The 13,722-nt window shown below is 44.7% G+C and overlaps 1 long non-coding RNA gene across 1 annotated transcript in view; it reads right to left on the bottom strand.

The window, feature by feature from the left end:
* The window catches only part of LOC115294335, a 20,500-nt gene that overhangs the window by 831 nt on the left and 5,947 nt on the right, over positions 1 to 13,722 (bottom strand). The gene's annotated exons all lie outside the window — the stretch shown is intronic.

Below are 13,722 nucleotides of genomic sequence, written 5' to 3'. Positions count from 1 at the left end.
ATGGACTGAAGGGGGAGGGGGAGGGAGGGAGGGGGTGATGGTCATGGAGGGGGGCACTTGTGGGGAGAAACACTGGGTGTTATATGGAAACCAATTTGACAATAAACTATTATTAAAAGAAAAGAAAAGAAAAGAAAAGAAAACAAGTGTCAGGGCAGTATGGAGAGTAAGCCACATTCCCCTATTCCCTTCCCACTCCAACTATGCTGAGGTGTGACTCCTCCATGCAAACTGTCTGGAGTAACCCCACACATGGAGGGAACTGAGTGATTCTTCATGGCTTATTCTGGAATGGTGGCCAACACAAAAAAAATCAATGTACCCTATCAGCTTTCCTACTTCACCCTCATCCTGGGATTTCACCTCCCTGATAAAGTGTTAGTACAACAGCCCTTGCCTAAGCCCCAGGTTTCTGGAGGGCCCAGCTAAGATGTTTATTTTCTCTAATCCAGCACTTCCCAAGGCGTATCTGCTAAAAAGGCAGATTTCTGGCCCACCCTAGAAATTCACACATAGTAGGTCTGGGTGTATATTAGGAATCTGCACCATTAAGCTCTAGAGGTGAATCTTAAACACCAAAGTGTGATGGCCACTGGTCCAAGTTCCTCCAGCACTTCCCCCCACCCCACCCCACGACTTCTGCTCCTAGGATTTTATGGTCACTGAAGTTCAAAGCCCCTTCCCTTTCTTCTACACACTCATTGACTCGGATACTATCAGTGCAATATACCTTGTATCTGGATCTTTTCTTTTCTTTTCTTTTTTTTTTTTTGGTTGAAGTACAGTTGACAGTGTTCTATTAGTTTTAGGTGTACAAGGTAGTGGTTTGACACCTCCATATATCAAGGGAGGCTCACTACGGGTGTAGCTACCACCTGTTACCATACAACGCCATTACCACACTCAGAGCTTATGCCCTACACTGTACCTTTCATCCCTGTGACTTATTCATTCCATAACTGGAAGTGTGTACCTCCTTCCACTCCCTGTCCCCTAGTTTACCCATCCTCTATCCTCCAACCCCCTCCCCTCTCCGCTTTGGCAAATACCAATTTGTTCTGTGCTCCAAGTTATCAAGGTGTATAGGGAACATAAACCATGGCACTTGCCCTCTGGCCCAGAGAGAGTTCCATTGGGCAGAACTCGAGAGTTGGATCCTTTATATACTAGTTGCCCTTTTAAACCGAGGCTTTTTCTCTGTGCCCCAGAGCCAACAAATCCACTCACGGTCCCTCTGTTCTATCCTTCATAGCCTGGGGTGGAGGGTTCCCTTTGTAACCGTGTCTCTGCCTCTCTAGTTGTTCTTCTCTGTGTGGTCTGTCTTTTGTTCTGCAGAAGCTGTTCCGTCAGCTCTCACTCTCCTTCAGGAAGAACTGCTCTACAAACAGGTGTACATTTGGGGTGTCCCTGGATATACAGGGTCTTTCTACATTGCCATCTTGGACTAGAACATCTCTCTCTTTCTATCCCACTCTCCTGCCCCCCAGTTGGGCTCATCTCCTCTCTCCTATAATGTTCTTAAAGCCTCCTCCATGTTCTCTCCACTCCACTTATCTTCTTCCAAACAAGGCTAAAACAGAAGATCAGGTAGCATGTTTCATAGAGCACCTAGAACTGTGCAATACAGGAAGTGGACACTCAAATTCTGTCAGACATATTTAGATTCTCCCACATGGTGGGCCCTCACTGAGACAGAATCAGGCCTCTGCTGGGGTAGCGCTTCTGCCCGCGTGTGGCGTTTAATCCTTCTGCCACTGCTACACTCACTTTGCTGACCACATCTCGCCCTGTGAAGATCACATGAGCAAGGGCCAGTCCACCTGCTTCCACGTATACCCCCATCTAGGGGGATACAACGCTCACAGTGGGTGCTTTACCCAGGCTAGTGACAGTCGGGGTAACACGAATGGAAAATTCACTGCTTTTCTTTCTTTTCTTCTCTTTCAATCTGCTCAGACCCGTGTTACTCAACTCCCACTCCTAACTTGATAAACACTTCTACCATAGCTCAAGCACTCTTCTGCTCCCTTTGGCATGACCTGGGCTGAAATCCATTTGACTGCACCTGTGTTCTATTTATTTCCCATTCACGTGTCTATTCTTTCTGACTTGAGAAAGTGAAGCAAAAATGTTCTTATCATAAGGACACAAACTGTACTGCCTAACTGGCATAATTACACCTAATATTTGTTAAGCATTTACCATGAACTAAACCTTTTCCAGCCATTCCCTCATTTAGTCCTTTCAAGAGCCCTATTATGTAGGTACTATTTTTTTTTTTAACCCACCTTTCCAGGTGAGGAAACTGAGGCTTCTAGAGATTGTAACTTGCCTAGAGGAAGTGCTGGAGCTTGCCTGATCACAAGATCTAGGCTCTTAACCCTTCTGGTGGCTTCTTCCTGTATGGCCTGGTGACACACGGTGATTTCCCCCAGGGCAGTTACCAGGTATGACCACCTTATACTGAACAACTGTCCCCAAGTCCACACTCAGGGTTGAGGCCCTGACAGCAGGTTACCAGCTTCAAGTCCTGGTCCTCGAGCAATCCTTTGATTTTTGCACATCTTACTTTGCTGTTGCATTTGCCACATGGTTCTCCCACATCAAGCAGACATTTCATTTCTGAATAACATACAATCTTCATTTGGCTTGCCTTATAAGCGTTCTTGCCACATCAAGCCAGAAGCCCATTTCCCCCCAATATTTCTTCCACAAACGTCATCCACCCCAGCCTCCTAAAACCCCGCATCCTAGTCTTTCATCCCAGCATCCGAACCACTACAGAAATGTGTCTCAGAGCCATCCTAAGTGACTCATCATCCCCACGACAGACTCTCTGTGGGCACTTGACAGTTTCTCCTTTGAAATTGCTTTCCAAAGACTAATTAGGCCTCAGTCTCCCAGGGAACTGTTCTCTCCTCTCTGTCACTCTATGTGGACTCTATTTTCTTCTCTTGCATCTGTCTCTGTCCTCTGAGCCTTTAAAACTGACCAAGATTTGAGCTGAGGGGTGAGGTTAATTAGCTGGCTGTAGCATGCCACTGTTTCATCATGGCACAGGCCGAGCCCTGCATTTTTAACAGGCTGATGCTTCTCCCGATGGTACTGTTCCCCTTCATGAACCCTTAGGTGATAGTAGCTGTGACTCACCCCAAACTTAACTTTAAATTTTAAGCTTGTCTTCCCAGCTATGTTGCTCTCCTCAAGCCATCTTGCTCTCCCCCAGCATGCACATCTGGAACCATTCACAAAGTGGTGGTTGAAATTTCCACTCATTCAAATGGAATGCTAGGGATGGAGGCCATTGGGAGGCTTTCTGCTTCCCCCAGGTCCCAGGGCATGCAGTTCTACTCTAAGAAATGCATGAGTCAATAAACATCTTTGAGCATGGCCACTGGGGGCAGAACCCTGAACTAGGAGTACTGGAGCAGCCCAGCTCTGTATGGGTGGTGCTGAGGCATGTAGAGACATCATGGACAGTGCTAAGGACCAAATAGTGGTCCCCCAACATCCATATGTTGGAACTCTACCCCGGTGTGACTTTATCTGGAGATGGGGTCTTTAGGAGGTAGGAAAGGTGAGGTGAGACCATAATGATGAGGTCCTAATCCAGTAGGACCATGGCCTTTTAAGAAGGGAAAGAGACCTCCCAATCTCTTCACTCCCCACCACATGGGAACACAACCAGCAGGTGGTATCTCGAAGCCCGGAAGAGAACTCCCATAAGAAACCAATCCTGCTGGCACCTTGGTCTTGAACTACCCAGCCTTCCAAACTGTAAAAACCAAATTTCTGTTGTTTAAGCCACCCACCCTGCGGTGTTGTGTTGAACTGGTTCACAATGACAGCCAGCTCTTATGTCCATGTCCAGTTAATGTGGTTCAAGGAAAAATCAAGAATCCAGAGCCTTTGTGCTCTTCATCAGCCTAGCCCCTCTGACCAGGAAAGATTCAGAAATCAAAAAGGGCAGCAAGGAAATCAGGGTGAAACACATGTGAAAATAGATTTATTCATCCATCTATGCACCAATAAGCACTTCTGGAATAACTATTGTATACAATTATAAATACTTTCAAACACAATATTTATTCACATTTGTTGATAAATACATGAAGAAAGATCTGGAAATATATGCACTAACTGGAGAAGAGTCATCTTTGGGGTAGAAATCAGGAGTAGGCAAGGGAGAAAAGGGGTGAGGATGATGAAAAGGGGCTTTTAATGATGTAAAACTGTTTTAATGTGTTAGCCTGTAAAATAGAAATGCACACACTTGCAAGTATCTACTGAATGAGGAAGAAACGCAGTACGCAAGGCCCAATGCACCCAACTTTCCAGTGCAGCTGGCAATCCTGCTCCCAAGCCCTTATTTCTGGGACCTGGGAATATCAATTTGAAGTCACCAAGAGTTTGTCTGTCCTATTAAAGGCTATAACCGCAGTCACTTGCAAGGTGCCTGGCACAAGTAAACACTCATTTACTCACTGGTTGTGCGGATGCATGAGTGAATAAATGGGGGAAGGAGGCCTAGAGTCTAACAGGGAAGTTCTGTGGGAAGGTCTAACCCAGGCCAAGAAATTGAGTTGAAGCCACAGGAAATAAATCTCAGAGTTTCTGTGTAATAAGGCCTGAAAATGGGATGAATGGGAAATCTGTATGACTCAGAGAGTTGAGATGGTTCAAAGGACTCTGGGTGACACATGCTCCAGGAGAAGGGCCAGAAGGACAACAACTGGAACTAAAGTCTAAGGTTCCAGCACTTGCAAGGGCCACCAATGTCCCCAACAAGAGAGTATGCCCCCTCTGCTAGCAGACAACCAATGCCCGCCAGATGCAGATGGTCCCTGAAGAGACCCTGCCTTCCCTAAAACATGCAGGAGTGTGGGGCGGAAATGACTTGGTGCAACACCATAGTGAGACTTAGCCTAAGAGGAAAAGGAAGAGCACAGGCTCTAGGGGCACCTGAGTGGCTCAGTCCAGTGAGCATCTGACTCTTAATTCAACTCAGGTCACGATCTCCAGGTTCGTGAGGTCAAGCCCCATGTCCAGCTCAGCACTAAGGGCATGGATCCTGCTTGGGATTCTCTCTCTCCCTCTCTCTCTCCACCTCTGCTACTCACTTTCTCTCTCTCTCAATAAATAAACAGTTTTTCTTTTTTAAAGTGTACAGGCTCTGGCCCCATCATTTAAATGAGTCAGTTAACTTCTCTGTGCTCCAGTGTCCCCACCTATGAAATAAGAATGGTCCAAGTACTGTCTCTATGTACACCTGGACCTAGAAAAGAGTAGTTAAATGAAATGTGGACTGATTGGAAGATGGCCAGATAAAACCATCTAACCCCTAGAAATAAGTTGCATTAAAAACTACATTTGAGGGGTACCTGAGTGGCTCAGTTGGTTAAGCGCCTGACTCTTGATCTCAGCTCAGGTCATGATCGCATGGTTCATGAGATCAAGCCACACATTGGACTCTATACTCAGAGTGCAAAGCCTACTTAGGATTTTTCTTTTTCCTTCTCTCTCCAACCCTCCCCCATATGCTCATTCTTTCTCTCAAAATAAACAAATAAACTTAAAAAAAAAAAAAAAACCTACGTATGTGGAGCACCTGAGTGGCTCAGTCAGTTAAGCATCTGACTTCAGCTGAGGCCATGATATCATGGCTTGTGGGTTCAAGCTCCACATTGAGCTCTGTGTTGACAGCTTAGAGCCTGGAGCCTTCTTTGGATTCTATGTCTCCCTCTCTCTGTGCCCCTCCCCCATTTGTTTGTTTGTTCATTCATTCATTCATATTCTCTCTCTCTATCTCTCTCTCTCAAAAATAAATAGTAGGGGCTCCTGGGTGGCTCAGTCGGTTAAGCGTCTGACTTCAGCTCAGGTCATGATTTCTCAGTTCGGTTCATGAGTTTGAGCCCCATGTTCGGCTCTGTGCTGACAGCTAGCTCAGAGCCTGGAGCCTGTCTTCAAATTCTGTGTGTCTTTCTCTCTGACCTTCCCCTGCTTAAGCTGTCTCTCTCTCTCTCTCTCTTCCAAAAAAAAAAATAAATAAAAGCAAAAAAATAATAAACAGTAAAAAAAACTTTTAATAAAGAAAGAAATCCTACATTTGGTGCTTCATTGTGATGGTCCTCAGATGGGCCAACCAAACTAGACTAAATGACAAGGAAAGAAGAGGGCAGAGCTATTTTATAGCATACAGATTCTGTCCACCAGTTAGTGAATCAAACATTAATGTAGGTGCTTCTCTGAAAGGATTTTTATGGATGTGATCATATAGGCTCTCATCAGTTGACATCAAACTAGAAGATTAACTTCAGTGGGTCTAACCTAACCAGGTGAGCCCTTAAAGGAAACCGAGCCTTTCCTGATGAAAGAGATTCCAACAGCTTCTGGATCTACAAGCTTTCCCTTCACTGGACTTACCTTCCCATCCATGGATAACCACTCCTGCTGTGCGTGTGTTCCAGCCGCCTTGTGACCCTCCCGTCGTGATAGGTTGCCCTACAGATTTGGGGTTCACTCAGCCAACCTTGAAAATTGTGTAAGTCAATTCCTTGTCAAGATACATCTTTAGATTAGATTACCTCCTGCTGGTTTTGCTTCTCTGGTTGAATCTTGACTGATACAATCATTTCCCAGGAAGGCTAACTCCAGGGTATGGTGAAGCCACTTTCCCTGTGCCGTGGGAGCACTAAGGATCAAAGGGCTGAATGTGAGTCACTATTTGTCAGACTTTTGTTCTATAAAGTTACCACAGCACTGAGTTTGCTAACACTGAATCACAGCTCCTAGGGGAAAATACAGGCTTAAGTTCCTGCGAGCCTCTGGCCACACCATCACGTGATCAATGCCCAACTAAACTTGCTTTATGTGTTTCTGTTCAAAGTTCCTATTTTATATACATTGTTGACTCGTGACCAGTGAACTCATGGTTAAGGGCACTGTGACTGATGGTGGAAGGCAGCTTACCTGATATACGTATTTTCTCCATAAGGAACATCACAGCCTTCTTGCACTTAGGGATGCTAGACAGCACTCTAACACTATGTCTGGGGTTATTTCAAACAGGGAAATCACCAATAAAAAGCACAAAAAAATGTGCCACAGAACAGACTGTGAAAAAGATGGTCTGCTCACAGCACAAGGGCTCAAACTAGAAGGCAGAGTGTCACTTTCATCTACCTCAGCTAGGAAAGTGCAGGCCATGGGACTGAAATCGGGCCACTCGGAGCTGGTCCACAAAGGGCCACAAAAGCATCACCAGTACCAATGGTCAGGTTACAAATACATTTTGGCAAGTAGGCAGAAGTACAACTATACCATCTGTGAATAATGAGGATTGATGGTATATTGTAATCTTTCTCCCTTCAAACCTTTAAAGAAAGTTTCTTTTCTCTCTCAACCAAGGCATGAATTTCATGGGTTTGAACCTGCCTTTAGCTACCTCCCTCTCTCTTCTGCTTTCTCCTCCTCTTCAGGCCTTAGAAACCATGCTGGCCATCCTCTGCTTTCTGCCCAGAGAATGGCAGGAAAAAAGATGGGATCCGAGGCTGTGTGTGATCAAGGCAAAACACAACAGAACCTGGGGAAGAGAGTGGCAGAGAAGTCTGAGGGCTATGTCAGAGGCAGACCCTTGCTTGGTAAATGCCAGAGGGCTGTGGGTATAGAAAGAGGAAATTAAAGCTGACTCTCTGGTTTGAAATTACACAACTCCAGTAAGTAGTGAGGAACAGTGTTTGAGGTTCAGAGTAAGATGATGTAGGTATCTGAAGGAAGGTAATGAGTCCTTTTTGGGACCCATTAAATCTAAAGTGCTCACAACATCCAGATGGTATATGTATCAATCAGCGTTTTCTGTTGCAGAGAGAAGAGAGCCGGTCTGGCAAACTCAAGTAGATAAGGAACTCACTCACTAAAGGGCATCTGACAATCCACATAATTTCTCTACCAACCAAAGAACCACAGTCAACACCTGTGCCACCGGGAGCAAGCACCAAATTCATTGTCGATCTAGTCCAGAGAGGAAGCCCCTGTGGATACCACTGGAAACAGACACTGCAGTCCACAGGTCTGCTCCAGCTCTCTGCTTCTAGAACAACGCTGCGATCCCGAGAAGCCTGGATGTGTCCACCACGACCACCGGCACAAGGAGGGATTCTGCATGGGCCCTGCTTCTGATCTGACCTGGGCCACAGGCCTGTGATCTAGCTGCCAGGCTGAGGATGAGATTAGAGGTAAGCCTCTGCTGCTGGCCACCTCTGGAGTGTGTAATGGGTCCTGCCTCATAAGCCAGGAGATGTCCTACACAGAGGAGTGATATTCAGATGTTGGGAAGACAACAGAATAATAAATGTCAGCTACAATATATTCAGAAGGGCTAGAAATGGGACCAGTAATGACAGCTCCTATTTTCAAGCACTTACCATGTGTCAAGCACCATATACAACGGTTAACATGCATTTACAGTTTCAACTATACAAAAACTATTAAGTAAGTATAGAGAAGAGGCCAATGATGCTGGCTTGCCCAGGACCGAGGCGTTTCCTCATATACAGGACTTTCAGTGCTAACACCAGGGGCAACAGGGCAGCTGGTCTAGGCTGGTCGGCCTGACCTGGACCCCAAATCTGGCTTGTCTAGGAAAAAGCGGCTTACCTTCTTGTAACCTCAGTTTCCATATTTGTAAAATGGGTATAACAAAAATTTCTCCCAGGGCACTTGGGTGGCTCAGTTGGTAAAGAGTCTGACTTCGACTCAGGTCATGATCTCATGGTTCATGGGTTTGAGCCCCAAGTCGGGCTCTGTGCTGACACCTCACAGCCTGGACCCTGCTTTGGATTCTACGTCTCCCTCTCTCTCTGCCCCTCCCCCACTTGCACTCTTTCTCTCTCTCAAAAACATGAAAAAAATTTTTGTTTAATATCTCCATCACAGGAATGTTGTGGAGGATTAGAGATGACATGTATGACGTACTTAGCACACCACCAGGTATACATTAAGAGGACCCTCAAAATAAGTTAGAAATTTTTCTTATTGGGGCCTTGACTCAGGTCATGATCTCACAGTTGGTTTCATTACTTTCAGCCCCACATCAGGCTTGCAGCTGTCAGCACAGAGTCCACATCAGATCCTCTGTTTCTCTTTCTCTCCCCTTACCACTCATGCTTTCTCTCTCTCTCAAAAATAAATAAAACATTAAAAAAAACAAATTATTCTTATTAACTCCCAGAAAACCTGAGTTTCCACACATCAACACAAATGGCCAAACTGAGTTTTTGATCCAGGCCTGAATAACTCCAAGATGTACTTTAGATCCCTAAGCATTTACTGCCTTCCCATCCAGATGATGGCTGAAGTTACAGGAAGATGGAGAAAATGAGCATTACCGGCTAACCTGACCCTGAAGGCAGGAAGAAGAGGCAGAGCCAGCAGAGAAACGCAGAATAAACAGGCCCCAGATGAAGATATTACTGTGGGGGCAACTGAGTGGCTCAGCTGATTGAGCGTCTGGCTCTCAATTTCGGCTCAGGTCATGATCTCATGGTCCATGGGTTTCAAGCCCTGCCAGGGGCTCTGTGCTGACAGGGTGAGGCCTGCTGGGGATTCTCTCTCCCTCTCCTCTCTGCCCCTCCCCCTTCTGTTCCTCCCCTGTTCATGCATGTACACTTTCTCTCTCTCTCTCTCAAAATTAATCTAAAACGAAAACACCTAAAAAAAGAGGAGGAGGAGGGAGAGAGGGGGTTGGGGGGAGAGGAGAAGAGGGAGGAAGAAGAAAAGAAGGAGGAAGAAGAGGAGAAAGAGGGGGACAAAGAGGAAAAGGAGGAGGAGGGAGAGAAGGAGGAGGAGGAGGGGAGAGAGGAAGGGGGAAGGGAAGAAGGGGGAGGGGAGGAGGAGGGGGAGGAGGGGAGAGGGGAGAAAGTATTGTGGAAGTAGAATAATTATAAAAAGTCAGGATGGGCAAGTCAGATGCAGTATTGCAGGGAAACTAGTAGCTAGAAACACATTACTTTTGTAATCAGGGGAGAAAAGTTAAAAAGAAAAAGTTAATAGATGACAGCTTCTGGCCATGACAGAACAAGAGAGACGAATTTAATGTCCTATCTTAGGCAACCCAGAAAAACACACAATTTATGAGACATTTAAAACACTGGACAACAGGGGCTCCTGGGAGGCTCAGTCAGTTGGGCATCTGACTTCGGCTCAGGCCATGATCTCGCGGTTTGTGGGTTTGAGCCTCGCATCAAGCTCTGTGCTGACAGCTCAGAGCCTGGAGCCTGCTTTGAATTCTGGGTCTCCCTCTCTCTCTGCCCTTCCCCTGCCCTGCTCTCTCTCTCTCAAAAATAAGTAAACATTAAAAAAAAAAAAAAAAGACAGTGGAAGACATGGGACAGCAGACAGCCCAAGAGGAAGACCCCCTAAGGGAAGGTAAGCAGGTGAGGGAAAGAGTGTCCGCAGCTCACTGCTCAGTTTCCAGACCACGATGCAGGGAGGGACAGTGCGGGAGGGGGAACAAGGGCAGGCGCTCCTACAGGGCCGAGATAGCCCACCGTCCAACCAGGGACAATGAAAAGACCTCGCAATACATGGAGCATCATCAGGTAGGTACTCAGGAGGGTGGGCACTGCTTCAATACTGAGCCCAAATTAGCTTAAAATAGATCCTGGCCAAGTGTTTCTCAAAACTCCGACACTAAACAGTTTAGTTTGTTGGGCTTACGGCCTCTGCCACAACTACTCAGTGCTGCAGCTAGAACACAAAGGCAATCCCCGACAGTATGTAAACAAACGTGTGTGGCTGCGTTCCAATAAAATTTTATTTCCCCAAACAGGCAGCTGGCCTGTGGGCCACAGTTTGCCAGCCCCTGGCTTACACTAAAGCCAGTCTTCTGGACCCACCCAAACAAAGCTGATAAACAAGCCTTAAAGAACCAAATTAATTTCAAGGACCTTAACTCCATCCCAGAGCAACGAACCCCAACAGTATTTACAGGAATGCAAAGAACTCCAACAGTCAATGCTATAAAGTACCTAAGATGTGGAACCCAACAAAAAATGACGAGTCATGCAAAGAAGTGAAAATATACCCCAGAATGACCAAGGGAAAAAGTATGTCAGCAGGAATAGACCCTGAGATGTCACAAATGATAGAAAAGCACACAGGGGCCCCTGGGGGGCTCAGTCAGCTGAGTGCCTGGTTTTTTATTTCAGATCAGGTATTCTCATGGTTCCTGGGATGGAGCCCTGCATTGGGCTCTGTGCTGACAGCACGGAGCCGGCTTGGGACTCTCTCTCTCCTTCTGCCTCTCTGTCTCTCTCTCTCTTTCTCTCTCAAAATAAATAAGTAAACCTAAAAAAAAAAAAAAGGAAAAGCATACAAAAATATTAAGACAGTATCATAACTATGTAAGTTCCAGAAACTTCAAGGGAAGCATGAGCATATTAAGCAGAAACATGAAAGAGAGTAAAAGTTTTAAGTCTAATTTCTAGAGACCAAAAATACAATGTCTGAGATGTAAAATAAACTGCATGGAAGTAAGCAGTAAATTAGACATTGCTGGAAAAAACTTAATGAATTTAAAGATGTAGCAGTAGAAAACCATGCAAGGTAAAATACAAACAGGAGAAAACACTAGAAAAAAAGTGAACAGAGCATCAGTGAGCTGTCAAACAACATAAAGCAGGCAAATACATTTGTAATTGGAGTCCTAGAAAAAAGACAGGAGTCAGGGCATAAAAATACATTTGAAGAAGGGATGCCTGGCTGGCTCAATTAATGGAACATGAAAGTCTTGATCTCAGGGTCATGAGTTCAAGCCGTATGTTGGGCCTGGAGCCTACCAGTAAAATAATAATAATAATAATAATAATATTTTTAAAAAACATATATATGTATATTTGAAGAAATAATAGCTGAAAGATTTCCAAACTTGATGAAATCTATAAACCTATAGATGCAATAAACTAAGCAAATTTCAGACAAAAGAACACAGAGAAGATTACACCAAGGCATCAGCATAACCACATTGTTTCTAACTGGTGATAAAAAGAAAAAAAATTAGTAGAGGAAAAAGACAAAGAGGAATAAAGGTTGATGGAGGACTTCATGTCATAAACAATCCAGCAGCAATCCAGAAGACAGTAATACCTCTAAAATGCTGAAAGCAAAACAAAAGCAAAAAAGCCACAGAATTCTTCACTCAGAACTGTATACACAGCATAAATATGTTGCAAAAGCAAAGCTGAAGTAAAGACATTTTTTAACATAGAGTTGAAAATCATCATTAACAGACCACTGCCATGGGAAATGTTAAAGGAAGTATTTCAGACCAAAGGTTAATGACAGCAAATGGAAATGTGAGGCCTACCCAAAGGAAAGAACACCAGGCATAAAAAGTATGTGGGTAAATATGCCTTTTTCTTACTTTAAAAATCTCTCAAATGTAGAACTTCAAAAACAAAACAGACGAGCAAAGGGAAGAAGAGAGAGAGAAACAAACCAAGAAACAGACTCTTAGAGAACAGACTGATGGTTCTCCCACAGGGGAGGTGAGGGAAATGGGTGACAGGGAGTAAGGATGCACTTGTGATGAGCACGAGGTGATGTATAGAACTTTTTTTTTTTAACTTTATTTATTTTGACAGAGACAGCATCAGTAGGTGAGGGGCAGAGAGACAGAGGGATAGAGAATTCCAAGGGGGCAAGCACAAAGGCCAGTGTGGAGTTCGAACTCACAAAACCCTGAGATCACAACCTGAGCCGAAACCAAAAGTTGGACACTTAACTGACTGAGCCACCGAGGCGCCCTGATGTATGGAACTGTTGAATCAGTAGATGGTACACCTGAAAGTAAGTTTATACTGTGTGTTAACTAGCTGGAATTTAAATTAAAACTTTTTTAAAATCTCCTTTAAAGAGAAGTGACTTTTCAAAGGAAAAATAGCAAGAATGCTTTGAGGCACAGAGAGAAACAAATGTGTAACAATAGCACTAAAGAGGAGGGAAGAGAGGTAGTTAAAAGCGTACACAGTAAACCCTACAGGTACTTGTTGGAAAATAAAAAGAGATGCAGCTGATTAAACCAGTAAAGGAGATTTAAAAAAAAAGAATTATACTGACTGCAAATGGGCACAAAGAATCCTTTTGGGGTGTCAGAAATATTGTAAAACTAGATTGTGAGGGATGCACAACTCTAAACTTACTAAAAATCACAGAACTGTATACGTGAAATGGTTAAGTTTATGATATGTAAATTTTACCTCCATGAAGTTGCTAAAAAAGGAAATGGTGAGAGATACACTTAATCCAAAAGAACGCAGAAGGACCAAAAAAAACCCAAAGAACAAAAACACAACAAAAAAAGATGGAACAAATAAAAACAAGTAACAAGATGGCAGATTAAACATACATTTTAGGGGTGCCTCGCTGGCTCAGTCAGTAGAGCATGGAACTCTTGATTTTGGGCTTCTGGGTTCAAGCCCAACATTGAACATAGATAGGACTTGAAAAATAAAATCTTGGGGTGCCTGGATGGCTCAGTTGGTTAAGCATCCAACTTAGGCTCAGGTCATGATCTCACAGTTCTTGGGCTAGAGCCCCGCATCGGGTTCTGTGCTGACAGCTTGGAGCCTGGAACCTGTTTCAGATGCTGTGTCTCCCTCTCTCTGCCCCTTCCTTGCTTGTGTTCTGTCTGTCTCCCCCCCTCCCTCCCTCTCTCTCTCTCTC

This window comes from Suricata suricatta, chromosome 6, assembly GCF_006229205.1.
Source record: "Suricata suricatta isolate VVHF042 chromosome 6, meerkat_22Aug2017_6uvM2_HiC, whole genome shotgun sequence".
In the NCBI taxonomy this organism is placed as follows: domain Eukaryota; kingdom Metazoa; phylum Chordata; class Mammalia; order Carnivora; family Herpestidae; genus Suricata; species Suricata suricatta.
Note: the sequence above shows the minus strand (reverse complement) of the source record. Positions and strands in the feature narration are given on the sequence as shown.